Source organism: Anopheles aquasalis, chromosome 2 (assembly GCF_943734665.1).
Source record: "Anopheles aquasalis chromosome 2, idAnoAquaMG_Q_19, whole genome shotgun sequence".
In the NCBI taxonomy this organism is placed as follows: domain Eukaryota; kingdom Metazoa; phylum Arthropoda; class Insecta; order Diptera; family Culicidae; genus Anopheles; species Anopheles aquasalis.
The window spans coordinates 9,596,848-9,612,530 of record NC_064877.1 but is presented as its reverse complement, the minus strand read 5'-3'; the positions used below and the strand labels follow the sequence as shown (position 1 = coordinate 9,612,530).

At 47.3% G+C, this 15,683-nt stretch overlaps 1 pseudogene; it reads left to right on the top strand.

Annotated features, from left to right (window-relative positions):
* The first annotated feature begins 13,214 nt into the window (after positions 1-13,214).
* Positions 13,215-15,547, top strand: LOC126573241 (probable cytochrome P450 4d14; annotated as a pseudogene).
* Positions 15,548-15,683: the final 136 nt, after the last annotated feature.

Sequence of the window (15,683 nt, the reverse complement as noted above, 5' to 3'; positions counted from 1 at the left end):
CGGCATACTCAAACCTCGCACCGGAAACGAAGGAAGCCAAGAGGCCCTCTGTACCCGGCGTGTGACGTGCTGAACTACTTGAACGCAGCCCCTGACGTCATCAACCGGAGGGTTGAGCACGTGCTTCGCAACCTCAACGTTGTCAACAAAGGTCGCGTCCGCGTCATCACGACCTTCGCGACCGTACCACGAGAATGGCAGAAGGACCTGTGTCACTTGTGCTTCGCTTTACCGACCTTCACCGCACGGACGATCGTATTGGGGATTATGAGAGCGAGACGATTGTGGGCGTCAGTTTGCACTCTCAGCAACTGGACTGTGTTTTCCATCTTTTTCCACTTTTTTTTTAATGTTTAGTTTTACCGCTACTCTTTTCTCCATTTCGCGCGTACCATTTTGCACTCAACGATGAGGATCCCGGAACATCACCGTCATCATCATCATCATCTGGGGACACTTCTGACCGACCGTCGAGGGTGGTGGTTGATCCTTGTTTCCATGCTCCGTTCTACCGTTGCTTTATTCCCACGCTGTGCGTGCGCTCTTTGAGTTTATCGTGAAGTGGTTAATTCAATATTTGTCTTCTCGCCGGGCCTAACCTGGCCCTGGTCTGGTCAGACAGTGCCACGATACACACTTTTCGCAGTCTCATGCACTATCCAAAGTAAAGCGTCACCATGGTAACGACCTCGTGCTGCAAAGTGTTACCATGAGTCCTGTCCACGGATATCGAAGGCTAACATCGTGGTGAACTTGAAGTGCCGATTCTCGGATCTTCCAAGCAAAAAAAAAATGCGTAAAAGATTGTCACCATCGGTGGCCGGTTGTTTGTACAGGAATATTTGCGGTTTTTTTTTATTGCTCTCCCTATCTCTCTACTGCTCGCTGATCCATCAGCTCACGCTTGAGGATGGCATTCGTTGACAAAATACAGCGGAAGATAACGAATCGCTATCATTTCAAAAAGCATCAGCTTCACTCCATCAGCAGTTGATTCAGTCAATTCCGCCGCTTTCGAGTCAAGGCCAATACCATGTCCATTCCTTTTTTAAAGGCCGATGCCGATGTACCGCCGATCGCGGTTAAATTGAAAACATAAATCATCTTTAAACCATCCATCTGGATTCGCTATTTTTCTTCTCAGATCTCGACTGTCCGTAGGGCCCGGCATGTCCGCGTTGTATCACTTTTCAAGTGCTTCTAATTCTTCAAAATCCTCACACGGATGCCTGGCCTGGCCGGGTAGCTCTCAAGATTGACACTCCACTTAGCGGCTAGTGCCTGTCGACTGTCGACCGCCAACTCTGTCTTCCATTACTTCGTATTACCTCGTTCTCGGCCACATAAGCCAGCATATCGTCCACCCTGGAGGCCCTCGCTGGTGACATATTTCTCCGCTTTCACTGCTGCTGCTTCTACGCAGCACAAAGACAGCGGCTACCAGCCTACGCCAGCTGTGTGGTGTGTCGTGGTCCATCAGGTCCCAAAATATCCTTTTTTCTTCGGTGCCTAGGCATCACTTCCTACAAACAGGGACGGTGGTCCAGAGAGTAACGGGGGAAAAGGAATGAAGCAGAGCGTGCCATCACAGCTAAGCAGCTTCCGACTCCGGCTCCATCTCTGGCGCAATGAATCATGAAAAAGTTCTACTTTTCCGCCCAGTCTCCGCGGAGAAGAGGACTGAGGAAGCAACAAAAACAAAAATAGGACAGAGAGTGTAGGGGGGGGGGGGGCAGAATAGGCGCCAAACTGTGCCACCTCCCGGAAAGGATACCGAAAGCATCCGTGTGCGTGTGTATTAAGTTTTTGGACAATTTATGGCGAAACGCGAAAAGGATGGATGGACCGACGGTCCGATCGAAAGTAAAAGTTACTCCGCAATCTGTTGTTGTGTTGCACAGCCGGAAGAAGCCGATGTCGATGCCGATGACGGCGACACGCGCACGGCATATAAATCAATTCCAACCGATCATTGCCCGTTCGTGCCTTTGTGGGTGGAAACAGCGGGGTGGGGCAGCCAAGAATTATTGCCAGCACTGCCGAGAGTTTGGTGAGGTGAATATGGCTTCATCATTGCTTTTGATGATGGCGGCAATGACCAGTCAGCTGTCCTACCACCGTCCCTGCCGCCATATGGAGTCCTGAAAAATCCAAGAAATCGCAGAAAATTGTGGGTCATGTTGGCGTCACAGGAGGCGCCTCTCGATCGATATCGATTACTGAGCAAGTTGGCAACTCGTTTCGGTAAATCGATTTTGGAGCGCCGAAATGCGTCGAGTCACGTCCCGGGCCGATTCGGTCCAGTCCAGTCGTCGTCCCGGCATTGGATTATGCTTTTGATTGAAATCGTGACCCGTTGAATGTACTTCTCCGAAACTATGCGCATGCATTCGTCCAGCCAGCTGTTGCTACGCTTTCCGATACGCCATTTTTGGGAGTGCTTTGCCCCTCTGCGGGGGTTTTCGAGAGGTCTTTTACATCGAAACCCCCGTTTGGGAGCGTGCAACACAACAAGTGCAATGCTAACGAGCACTTAAGCGGTGCCGTGCGGTTGTTAACCCTCTAAATGTGTCCCCCACACAAAAAAGGGTTTCACCATCGTCATCTCGTCATCACCATTGTGCTGCCGGATGGAAGAAGTCGTTCGTCAACTTTATTCAAAACATTCGGTCACACAGATGAACCACAGGGTTCATCGTCACGCGCAGTAATCGTCTTAAGATGATCATCAAAAAGGTATTAAAATGCTATAAATAATAAAATGGTGCACGTAAAACTGGAGTTAGTAAAAGAGAAGCAAAAAGGAAAAAGGAGAACGAACGCACTCCGAAAAGGTCTTCTTGAAGGTGTCGAATGTCTTCTCAGTACAGAGAGTGTAACAGAGCGCGCGTTAGGGACAGGGATGTGCGTATCCCGAAAAGGGGGACGATAGTTAGGACGCAACTATCGGCATCACTGTCATCGGTGGGATGAATCCACTTTATGACAGACGCTGGATGGTTGGTTTGCCTGTTGGAATCCTTTACGACTTTCTCGCTTCCGAACTTGGCGCGATGCGGCTGACCAACTCTGGCACGCTGGCTCGAATTACGCCATCAATTCTTTCACCGACGCCTAGGGACTGACATTGGCACTGGAGTGTGGTTACGAGCACGTGGTGCGTGCAGGGCCTAGGAAGTGAAACTTTTCACTCCCCAAAACGGCCACGGTTGATGATGAACTTCTGGCTCTCGAGGCCACATCGCCCTTGCACATAAGATGATGATGATGATGAAGATGATGAAGATGCTGTCCGTAGAAGACTGTAGTTGCTGTAGCATGATAAAGAAGTAGGTCAGTCCGGGTAGCGTTCGTTATCAATCATAGGCTAACTCCTTTTAGGTCTGTTGACACGCCTACCCAACGGAAGTCTGCTGGTTGGCAAAGATGCGTTTTTATGTCCTCCCTCGTGCTCTGGGACCTAGAAGATGGTGGGAGGATTCAAGTTACACTTTCTTTTCCATTGATTCCGGTGGATTCCGCTGGACTATTTGTGTCCAACTGGTTCGGGACATGTAGAGACACAAATTTGGTAGAACTAACAAAGAATGATATCGCTAATAGCATCTTTCGTACAAAGTTGTACAGCTACAGAAGTTACCAGAACTGTAGAAGAAAGCGCGCAAATCCAGTCGCAATTCCGGGGAGAGAAAAGGGAGTCGCTCATGCACATCAATTCCTTCACACCCACTACACTGTCAACACAAACGATACATCCAAGCCCCCAAAAATTAACGTCGTTGAACTTAACAAATGTCAACGAAAATAGACCCCAAAGTTGGACTCCGGGACCGCCTCGGTCGCATGAGAACTTTCCGCTCCACCGGGACATGGTTCGTCACAATCAGAAACCACAACAAACCATAACTCCAAACGGCAGTGCCACCTTCCTCCACGGGCCACGCCACGTGTCAGCGTTTGTGGTTGGGACGAGCCGTTCGATCGAGCGATTTATTTCCATCAAACCACCCCCACTAGGCCCTTCGGCAGGCTGGGGGACAAAAAAGCCAGAAGGTGCCCCAGGGTGGTGGATTGATGAGGCGTCATTTATCACGGCGCCAGAGATCGAAGGCGGACAGATTGGATCGTCTGGTGGTGGTGGAAGGGCAGATCAACTACCCCTTGGCGTTTGCTCTGGCCCTAGGCACGCTTGAGAACATGATTTCTTGGACTTGTATGCTCTCGGCATTAACCAGGTTTGCCCCGGTGATGGTGGCGGTGAGAAAGTGAAAGAAAAATTGATTTGTTGCCACTGAGGGCGCTAACCCCCCTCCCCCCCCCCCCCCCCCCGGGGATGTCCAGCGAAAGGTTAATCCCCAGTATAAGTCATGGTTGTTTTGGGTTTAGAGACTTTTTAATTTACTCCGGTCATCCTCCGGGGGCGATCTGTGCTCCCCGCTTGGCAGCACAGGTGGTGGTTCGTGATGGAGACCATAAATTGGATCACGCGTTAGTATGCGTGCTGTGGAATGCCGTTCACCGGTCGCATCTTGAGAACCTGCTCCAAACCACCTGTTCGCCCTTTCCGACGCTAAACGGTTCAACACATGCAACGACGGCGGCACCGACGACCGTGCCATAATAAAACATGGAAATGCTTTTTTTTGGTCCGGAATTCCATCTCATCCTCATCAAGCCACGGCCGGGCGCGGCCAAACCTTGCGTGTCGGTTGCGATGGTGCGAGGGTTGGAAAATGAAAGGCGTGGAAGCGGTCTATCCGTGCATGCTGCCGGCGTGTTGCACTTTGGAGTGTGAAAGTTGCTCTTGAAATCAAGACGGTTTGTTGCTGGTCACTTTATCGCCTCGTTTGTCGTTTTGGTTTTGATGACTTCATTCAACTTGGTTTTTAGAGCGAAGTTTGAGAGTGAATAATGATGAGAATATTTGGGAGTCCAAAACCATCGACAGCATAGACCGTATGCTAGTTCCATCTTATCTTCCAAATATCTCGATAACTCTTTCGAAGGGTCTTTTAACGGTTTCCCGTTCTCTCTGCAAACAAATAATCAAACCCCTTTCCCGTTGGAAATCATTAGCCCTTATTCCCCAAATCTATCACCATAAATCTGGTGACCGCAAAGGCCACAGCTGGGAGCCCTCGGGGACGAGCGTGACATGTACCAATCGACGGGAGTTAACATCGAACCATATCAGAAAACACGTAAGTGAATGACCAACACGATTTGTCGAAAAGCCAGCACGTGTCCGCTCCGCAGGCGCTATCGGATGGCGTGTTCGGTGAATATTAATGTTCAAACCCACCATCCCACGGTGGTGACCGCATCGTTGGCGTACGGATCGCCGAGGAATAGCGAACTATTGTTCTTGATCCTTGAAAGTTCTGATGAATCGTCGTACCGCAATACCCGACGGGGGGATGGCACCGCACTCAGAGAATAACCAAGACTTCCCTCGAGGGTTGAGAGGGGAGAGATCTTCTTCGTCCATTCGGCATAACGAGCTTGTGGTCGGGAAGTTTGTGACAAGAGATCCGACCGCTCGTACGCGATCATTCGAGAGATCCAGCTAGTAGCGCGCTTCTGGGCGGTGCTATCTATATTCACCCCTGTGTAGAGGGTGAGTATGAATATTTCCCTTTGTGGAAAAGGGGTGTAAAGAAGAGAGCGGAAGGGGGTGCAAGAAAAGCCACAAATTAATTTTCCCCGTTCAAACATGGCGCGTGGCTGAAAGCTCCCCGGCTCGAAACTCCTTTTGGAGAGATAGCTACAGTCCCCCCCCCCCCCCTCCGGTGTGTTGGGGGTGAATGTATTTACTTAGGCAGCTCTCTCCCCTGAACCATTGGTAAGCAACTTTCCTGCACCAGTCGGCTCGGTGCGCAAGATTCCCTTTTTCTTTCTGTTGTGTATCGGAAACAGTTTAAAAGCAGCATCCTGTTTCGCTTACCGTAGGGCACTTTTGGCAGCAAAAGCGACGGGGTTTGCCGGGACCGGGATTCCATTTCCTCCGGCAAAATGGGTAAATGGAATTGTTTTACCATGAAAGCTGTCTACGGCAACTGCGGCAACTGACGAAAGTAAAATTATTAGAAAATGAGCTTCACGGGGTATGGTATCACAAAGCAAACGATGCATCAACACCCTGGCACCGCAGTGAAGGTGGAAAGTGCTTCGTTTTACCGGCTGAAGGCTGCATCTGGTGGCTGCAGGCGGAGGGTAAGATGATGATGATGAAGTTTCGCTACGAAGTGGATTAAGATAATGCTGAACTCCTGCTGCTGCATCCCAGGCACAAGATGATATGCGTGCTTTCAATGAAAGGTACATACAGGGCGATAGAACAATAATGGTACGGCCGTGGTGTTTCATCAAATTTCGGTAAGATGTCAGGTGTAATTTCAACTGCATCTTGCCATCTAACGATGTGTGCCTGGTTGTAAGATATACTTTCAGATATTTTAGCGCCTTTTGGGTTGTTTTGGGTTTTTGTATAATTAAGTTTGTTAGCACAACATTCTAAGGAAACAGACATGCATTTCTTACGCACATTGTTATGGCAAACGATACCGTTGGCCCCGAACGTTGGTGGATGTTCAAATGAATGTTTAATGGTTCATCTCACTTCGAAGCAATCAGTGTAAGCACTTACATCTTCTGAACGATGGTGCAGAACTTTCGAAAAGAAACAAAAATAGAAATCGCGTATTACACTGAGCGACCTTATCTTTGATCTTGACTTCGGTGTGACAGGAGCTTTACTCATCATCAGCATCTTCCATTGCTGTGCTACAAAACAGGAAGTGTTACATACAATATTTTACTTCAAGATGCTCATTTTAAGTCTACCTTAACAAACAGTAAACAGCTGTGTAAATTGCAACCACGAATCTTAGTCCTTCCTCATTGAAGGGAACAACAATGGTTCACCAAAGATTTCCCTCTGGACGTGCAATTGATCAATATGGCGAGGGAGTTACTTTGCACGCTTCGCAACAAACTCGGTCCTCCTACAAAAGCTGCTTCTGACGAATGCCCTTCGGTTACTTTCTCCTTCGTGGCCTGTTTCCATCGTTCTGAACACCAGAAACGGACGTCACGGACAACATCGCAGACACGAAAGGAAACGAGCAGCTTGCTTCATAGACGTTGTTTTTCGTTATAATTGAGTCACGGACTAGAGCTAGAGGATTTTGCGAGCATGGATTCATCTTTCGATTCTTAAATTTGCTTCGCACGGGCCCCGATGCGGTATCAAGATGAAAACGGTCCATCGATTCGACATTTCAATGCACGCGCATTCGGCTGCTATTTGGCAAATGGAGTTAATTGAAACTCGATTGTACATCATCACAACGCCAACGATAATGGAGCGAGTATCATGAGATCGTTCCGAAAGTTCTCAGCGTAACAGAAAGACATCGAAATGTAGCCACTTTAATTCCCTTTCACAGAGCGACTAGGGAAGTGTCTTGAAGCGGAAAAAATTGAATTATCACCGAGATACGAAAGGAAAATGTCGGAACGCGTTGACGATGCCGGTCATGAGGATTTTGAACTTCGTCACATTCACCATCATCTCGGGTGATTGTAGGCCTCTATTTTTGGAGCATCCAATACTTGAAGTGTCGCTGCATAATGTTGAAAAATGGAAACGTTAAAAGAAGAAAAGGAGGACGCAGGATAGAACGTAAGCTCCCTGCTGGTATGCCAATCCGATCCGGCACAAGTGACGATTGCTGTCTATTCATGAATCGTAAGTAGATGTAATGCAACACCGAGAAGTGGGGGAAAACAATCTTTCGACTTTGCCCATCTCCGCATAAGGCTGAAATAAGTTCCACAACCGTCCGCGCAACATTCGCTATCAATCCATCCAACCAAGCAGATCCATCCATTGGAGGCGAATTGAATGCCACGGTGGCCGCCTCTTGCCTGAGGCTGTTGATAGAAAAGCATACCGATCCTAGTTTTGCCTTCCCATTCAAAGGTGTTCACGTTCTATTGATCGGCTTCCGTTTCGTACTTCTTTTTTGCGGAAGGAAACGATAACACTGGCAACAATGGATGGATTTCCGGTCGGTGAACAGCTGCTAGCTGGTCCAGCTTGTTTCCGGCACACCGTCTGGCTGGCGCAGTTTATGTTGTGCGAACAGACGCAGCGTAGTTCGTGTTGCTTGTAATTTATGATACACTGCAGTTGACGGTGGCCGTGTCTCGAAAGGTGGTGCAAGAGTTTCCCGGCAATACTGTGTTTCGTATGATATCGAAGGGGAGAAGTATGCCACAATTTCATCTTTATTGTTGCTCTGTAAAAGGTTCTGTTCTTGTTACTGTTCTTTAAACATAACAATATAAATTTAAAAAGAAAGCTAGTCACTAACAGTGATAATATTTTACCAACAACCAACAGAAACCTTCCTTCCGTTTTTCTCCAAACATGTTTTTGGCAACAAAATGCAAGAAAAAGGCGCGTCCCTTGTCAGCAAACATCAGACAGGCATTTTTGTCATCCTGCAAGGGACGGCATTCCCAAAAATTACCTGCCCAACACTGTACCTGTGTCGGAAGGCCGGAAAATGATCAAATTTTCTTCGGCCAAGTGCCTCTGGGTGCCTCGACACGGCACCCGGCTCTCCTACTACTTCTACCACTACGGTCAGCATGGTTTCTGCTCAATTGACCGTGAAAGCAAATCGGCTCGAATTAAACCTAACCCTTGTCGACACACCGGGGAGGCTCGTCCTTCTGGCGACCTTTTTCACTCCGATCGTTTGTTATAAAGCAAAAGTTAATTGGGGTTTAATTGCAACAACCGAACACGGCCAGCAAGTATGCTCTGTTTTTTGCTGATGCGCTACTTTTAACTCTTACTTCCTTCTTTGTTTTGACAGAACTTTTAATGATTTTCGACCTCATTTTGATGGGGGCGCCCACGGGGGCAGCATAAAGTTGTTCATCAGCCATCGCAGAAACAAGGGCGCATAGATACAAGATGCTGCCGAGGAGAAAGTTGATCAAATACCAAAACCAAATACCAATTGTGTTAAAATAGAATAAAGAGCATTCACGTAAACGAATTGGATTAGGCCATCATTCATAGGTGCAAAAATATGCAAACAACACTCACTAAACCAATGCTTTGGTTTGTCCTGGCCGCAAAGCAAAAAGACAAACAATCGCTGCTTCCGCAATCTGTCTGTTCATCTGCTCCTGTTGAGGCCATCGGTGACGTTCGAGTGTCTCTTCACACGACGAAAGAGCGTCTATAAAAATGAGCATATTTCCATCGCTACCGAGGGAACGATAAGCAGATAACAAGCACGTCAATGGCGTCTTCACCGCGTTGCTTTACGCTCCGCAAGAAGATACAGTTTTGTAGTATGTAGGAAATTTGATTCTCGCTATTGGGGACCTCCTTCGCCGCGACAATATCTAGGCACGTGGTGGGGATGACATGACACTCGGACAAATGGCACGCAGTATGCTTCAAGCATCCACTTATGCGGCGTACGGCGTTGAGTTGAGTTTGTTATTTTCCTTTTTTTTCTCCCTATCCCCCGCAAATCGTGACGGCCACAGAAGATCAATTTATTGCTCTTCGAGTGGCGCTATCCGGTGCCGGCCCACGAGCCGCCGTTTGCTGAATAAAGAAATCTGCCGAGCGAAAGAAGTCGCTTCTCGGGAAAATGGAAAACTTCGCTTAATGACGTTCTTTTCAAACGCTTCACAATATAGGTTCCGTAATGAGGCGAGAAGTATCGCCTTATTGTACCACAAATTTAAGACGCCAGACAGTAGCGGTAAAAAGCCGTGGGCAATCGAGTAAACCACGAAAATGAAACTTTCATTCGCCGATAGGCCGACACACCATGTGTAAACAGGTCTTTGGAGTTTGCAAAAAAGGCCAAAGAACTCAAAGTTTCATTCTTCTTTTACAGAGCACTGTAGCGCGTTACATACTATTAAACATTCATTTCGACCCCTGAGCCTTCATCATTGGCTGTAGAATGTTCTTAAACAATACCACCATCCAACGTGCCTGCCTTATTCCATGGAGGCCAGGCCAGGCACCATTGCGATACCTGCTCACCGCTCCCGGCAAAAGGGATATCGGTGGTGGTGGCTAATTTGAAAGCTGGTCAAATTACGGCCAACAAGACCGCAGGATAAAGATCATGGCCTGAAGTAAACCGACCACCATAAATCACCGGCCCGATAACGTTACACTTCAATAAACATTTAATTATTTGTACGACCACCCCTAATACCCCGGCAGATACACCGTTCGAGGGCGGTCTGTAGCGCCCACGGCATGCTCGGATTCTTATTGGCTTCAGTGTTCTTTTGAGAAAGCCAACTGTAATCCGCTCGGTAGTATCGAAGCAGGCCAACCCGACCTTCCAGCCTGCTTGGTAGCGTCTCGAGGCAGCGTTTTCCCTTGTTTACGAGCTTCTGCAAGGTATGCAAGCATCTGTCACCTGACTAACGATATCCCGCAGCAGCAGCACCAGTAGCAGCAGCAAGAGGATGCGGGGCTGCGGGCGTACGATAATAGGATTAAGTCGCTAGGCCACAACACGGCAAACGCCTCGAAAAACGGATTATTTCAAGAATCGGTTATACCAAGGCAGCGAGAACGAACGGAACCAGCACCTGATAGAGAGCGTCCAGAAGATGATTCGGTTTGATAGCACGGATTCAGCCGGCCTATGAGAGTGGCTACTGATTCAGCTTCTAGGCTGGCAGGCAGGGCATTATTTCCCCCCCCCCCCCCCCTCCCCCGGATAGACTTCGAAAGAACCAATAATTTGATTTGTTTACCTACAGCCCGAATTCCAGGCCGCTGTGTCGTTAGCAACGGGTTTCTGATTACCTCCTTATGTCTTCGGGGAAAAACTTTCCTCGCTAAATCACCTCGTGTTTCGCTGGACTAAAAGCGAGAACCGAAAGAGCGCTGGTGGCTCGGGAGGAAAATCAATTTCGTGCAGATCCAATTTTGGTTTGCCTCAGTCCCTTCAAAATTACAGCTTCGGATGACATTATCCCTTGAATTAAACGTGTTAGATCAAAGCGAAAAATGAATGCTATTTGTTATTTGAAAAAAGAACGGGATGAAATATCCTTTGAGGAACTGTAAAAATACATGGAAAATCCTCGCATCGAATGAAAGGTACGAATATTGCTGTATGTGATTGTTGTCTGTGCTGCACTACAATTGGAATTTTGAACTGGTAATGTAAAATCCGCCAACAACCGAGTTGACTTCCAAAAACAAAATTCATCGTATTTCCGTGTTCCTCTGAATTTCGTGCCGTGATTTACACAGCCAATCAGTGCGCCAAGCGCTCATAATGTTTCCCCATCTTCTGCTTTATTACGGCCATGCATCAAACTCACCCATCATTTCCAGGTAATGGCAAACCCTAGCCCTAGACAAGTAGTTCGTCCGGATGATCGAAGAGCCAGGCTTCGGTAGGACGCACTCACTAGAACTAATTTGAAGGTGTCGGCTCTGCCGGCCTCTTCTTTATCGACACCCGATTGGCATTAAGATTTTCGCTGTCTTGGCATCGATAAATCAGCTATAAACAACGCCACGCAAGAAGCCGCTTCCGTTCGCCGTCGTTTGGCGTCCCAACAGATCCTGATTTATTGGTGCCCAATGCCCCACAACCGGCCACCTGATCGCGCAAACGTGAGACACACCGGCCCGGTCTTCTCTGTCGGTCTGATGGGCGCCGTTTGGCAAACAATTCTGCCCTAGCGTCCGTCGAGGAAGTTACTCTGGCCCCGATCTAACTCCTTCCTTCAGCAACCGGTTGGCATTATAAATTATAATCAAAGCTAGGCTCCTCGGTTGGTGAAGATATAAATGTGCGGCACAGGATTGCGAGCGAGGAGATATGCGAAGGAGTCTGTAACCATTCCCTCCCGAAATGCCGCAGAGACAGAACTGCAACAAAGAGCCTTGGCTTTTCGGAATATGATGTGTTGCCCGGTATCGTCCGTATCACAAGCATCGCCTAGAAGGACGATGGGCCGTTTGGTACGTTGTCCTTGCCGTAGTGTACGCTTCGCTGGTCATTGTTTAGGAGTTTCAAAGGATTAGTTACGTTGACATTCAACAATTCGATGCACCATTGCTCGTGAATTCCAATTTCGCGCCACCAGCAACTAGAATAAATCGATAGCATGCTGGCAGCATGTTTCCTTGTCGAAGGAAGTTGCCTTAAATCATAGACACACACTGACCGCACGCGCAATGCCAAACATGGCTTTTATTGCCGAGTACTTTCACCGCTAGGATGACATTTACCGCCAGAAATAGATCGCGTGGACCAGACTACGGTAAACAGTTTCTACGAAGTGTTGATCACAGATATCAATCGACACAGTAAACTGGATGAAAAGGGAGGAAACAGTTATCTAGGGCTGGGAATGGGTTACATGAATGAACCGATAGTCATATCTCTTTTTTATCTCCTCATATCCACCATTTTTATATCCTTCTCTCTACCGCAGATTAATAATTCCACTGAACCAACAAACGTTGGTCGATACTAATTATGTTCATCGTAGTTGCTATTCTACCATACTTTGCTATTTTTGGAATAGTGTTTGTTTACATTGTCATGGAAGGTTACATGCTAACTTTCTTTATAACAATATGGAAAAGATACGAATCCTAAAATGTTAAACGAAACAGAGTAGCGTTTAATGGAGTAGAGAGACAAATGTATTAGATTATGTTCAAAAATGCGATACAATTGTTTTCAATTACCGAACATGATTTTAATTACTACTAATCTGCATTCTAATTTACTGTTCATCTATTTCAAACCTTGAAACGAGAGCCATAGCATGAAGCAAGCAATGAATCTTATTCTTAAAACACCGTACTATGGTTGCATCGTTATTGAATATTCATCATCAATGCGTCTTCCATCCATTAATGGAACACATCCACACTCGCTTATGCGTTACCGTCTGGAGCGATCGCATAAAACCGCAAACTGAGTCATCAAGACGAACCTCGAACGAACGAGATCACTTACACCATATATTCAGCTAACACGCGATCATCCGCCTAGAACGCATACAAATGCGAGTCGCTGGAGTATATCATCATGTACCATGGGGACCGCGACGGCCAGTTTTTGAGAACCGCGAGCGGCTTCAACATCGTCAGTGCGTGGCTGCGTTTTGTAGCGAATTTATGGAGGGAGAGAGAGAGACAGTGATCGATCGTATTATTGTGTTACAAGGAGACAGCACTGAGCCAGTACTACGCGACCTTGACAGTGAAGCGGCGCATTGCTTCAAAACATACCAGCCCCAGCCAACAACAAGTGCTTGAAACAATGTTTCTGCTGCTTCTCGTGGCGCTGATCGTGATCGCCGGATCATGGGTTCTGGTGACGGTCTTGCGCAATCGAAACACCGTAGCCCGATTGCAGAAGTTGTTTCCAAAATTCGTGTGCGTTCCTTCAGTTCCCATCCTTGGATCGGCGCACCTCTTCAAAGACACAACACAAGCCGGAATCTTCAGAACCATTATCGGCTGGCACCAGGTCTACGGCCGCAACCTGATCACGCCTGTTCAATGACCCGTTCTTCCAGATCTGCGATCCTGCAGTCATCGAGCAGGTGATGCAGGCGAAGACGATCGAAAAGACGATCACATACGACTTCATGGTGCCCTGGCTAGGGTCTGGACTAGTGGTGTCAAGGGGTGCAAAGTGGGCACAACGCCGTAAGGTCATTACGCCGACCTTTCACTTCAAGATTCTGGAGGACTTTCTCGTCATCATGAATCACCAGACGGACGTGCTGATCAAGAAGATGGCAGCGCACGTTGGTGGACCAGATTTCGATATCTACGAGCATGTTACATACTGCGCATTGGACATCATCTCCGAGTCAGCAATGGGTGTGAAGCTGAACACGCAGCATAATCCGCACACGGAATATGTCGATGCAGTTAAAGAGTAAGTACCTTCCCATGTCTTTGGTCATAGATCTAAATCGTTTCCTTCAGACTTGCAGCCATCGTCTTCAAGCGCCTGTTCTCTCTTGCGCGAGAGTACAAGTGGGTGTTTCGATTCCAAGAAGCTTCCCGGCGGCAGGACGAGCTGCTGAAGATTGTCCACGACTTTGCACAGCAAGTAATCAGCGAGCGCAAGAAGCAGCTGGAAGATGAACGCGAGCGTCAACGGGCAAATCAGAAGCTCGAGGAAACGGACGTCTATGGGAAAAGACGGATGACGCTTCTCGATCTACTGCTAAACGTGACCATCGATGGCAAACCGCTCTCTGATACTGACATTCGTGAGGAAGTGGATACATTCATGTTTGCCGGACACGAAACGACGACCTCGTGCATCAGCTTCGCTTGTTATCATCTCTCTCGCAACCCAGCGATCCAGCAGAAGGTTTATGAGGAACTTCAGGAAATTATTGGTCCTGATGCGGGCCGGATCGAGCTGACCAACAGTACGCTCCAAGACTTACGGTATCTGGATCAGGTGATTAAGGAAACGTTGCGCATAACCCCTTCAGTACCGATCTTCGGTCGCCGTGCAGCCGACGATATGACCATCGATGGTGTTCCTGTGCCAAAGGGTATGCAGTTTGACGTCCACATTTATGCGCTCCACAATGATCCGGAACTGTATCCAGAGCCAGAGCGCTTCGATCCGGAGCGATTCAGCGATGAGGCACAGGCTGCAAGGCCACCGTACAGCTACATCCCGTTCAGTGTTGGTGCGCGCAACTGTATCGGTCAGCGGTACGCTATGCTGGAGATTAAAACCATGCTGGTGAAGGTGCTGGCTAATTATAAACTGTTACCGTGCGAGGACAACAACCAGCTTCTTATCAAAACGGATATGACGCTGAAGCCGGTCAATGGTGCGTTCGTGAAGGTTGTGAAGCGTCACTAAACCGTCCATTAGAGATGCTTTTCCGACTGTATGCGTTGCTAAAAACTAACAACATTGCTACGGTTGCATGTATCTTCGGTTTCATGGGGATTACAAACACCATATCTTGTTTGTTCTCGATAAACCTCATACTTAAAATGCACCAGGCATCTCAATGAGCTCTTCTACGATACTTTTTAAACAATCCTTAGTACTTAGGCTAGACTGTTCTGGCCGGGATTTACATCCTTCCTCTAGCAATCGGCTGGCCATATAAGCTACAATTAAAGCCAGGGTCCTCGGTTGGTGCAGATGTATGTTTGTAATTCATCACTAGTATCATAAACAGCTGTAATCCCTCCGATATCGTTCTACGTAGTATACGAAACGTAAAGAAAGCAGAAGGGTGTCTTTATTAACCATTACTTTAATAAGCCCAGACGATGTAGAGTGAACAACAAATTGGAAGTAATTATGTTTTATGACATTATTCTTCTAGTTCTGTTGTTGTATGCTATTTCGGGAATAATTAACGAAATCGAATATTAATTCAAATGATTGTTTTGAAGATGCACCGTTATAGAAATATATGTTTTTCATAATAAAATCATATGTTTAAGTAACCACAAGATTGAACTTTTTAGAAAAAATAAGTTCCCATTGATTTTTTCTATGAAAGCCAACTATTTTTATCCTGATTTTATTTGATTGCTTGATTAATATCCTGATCGAAAAGTAGATCATTCAACATGCCCTGCCTTCTTG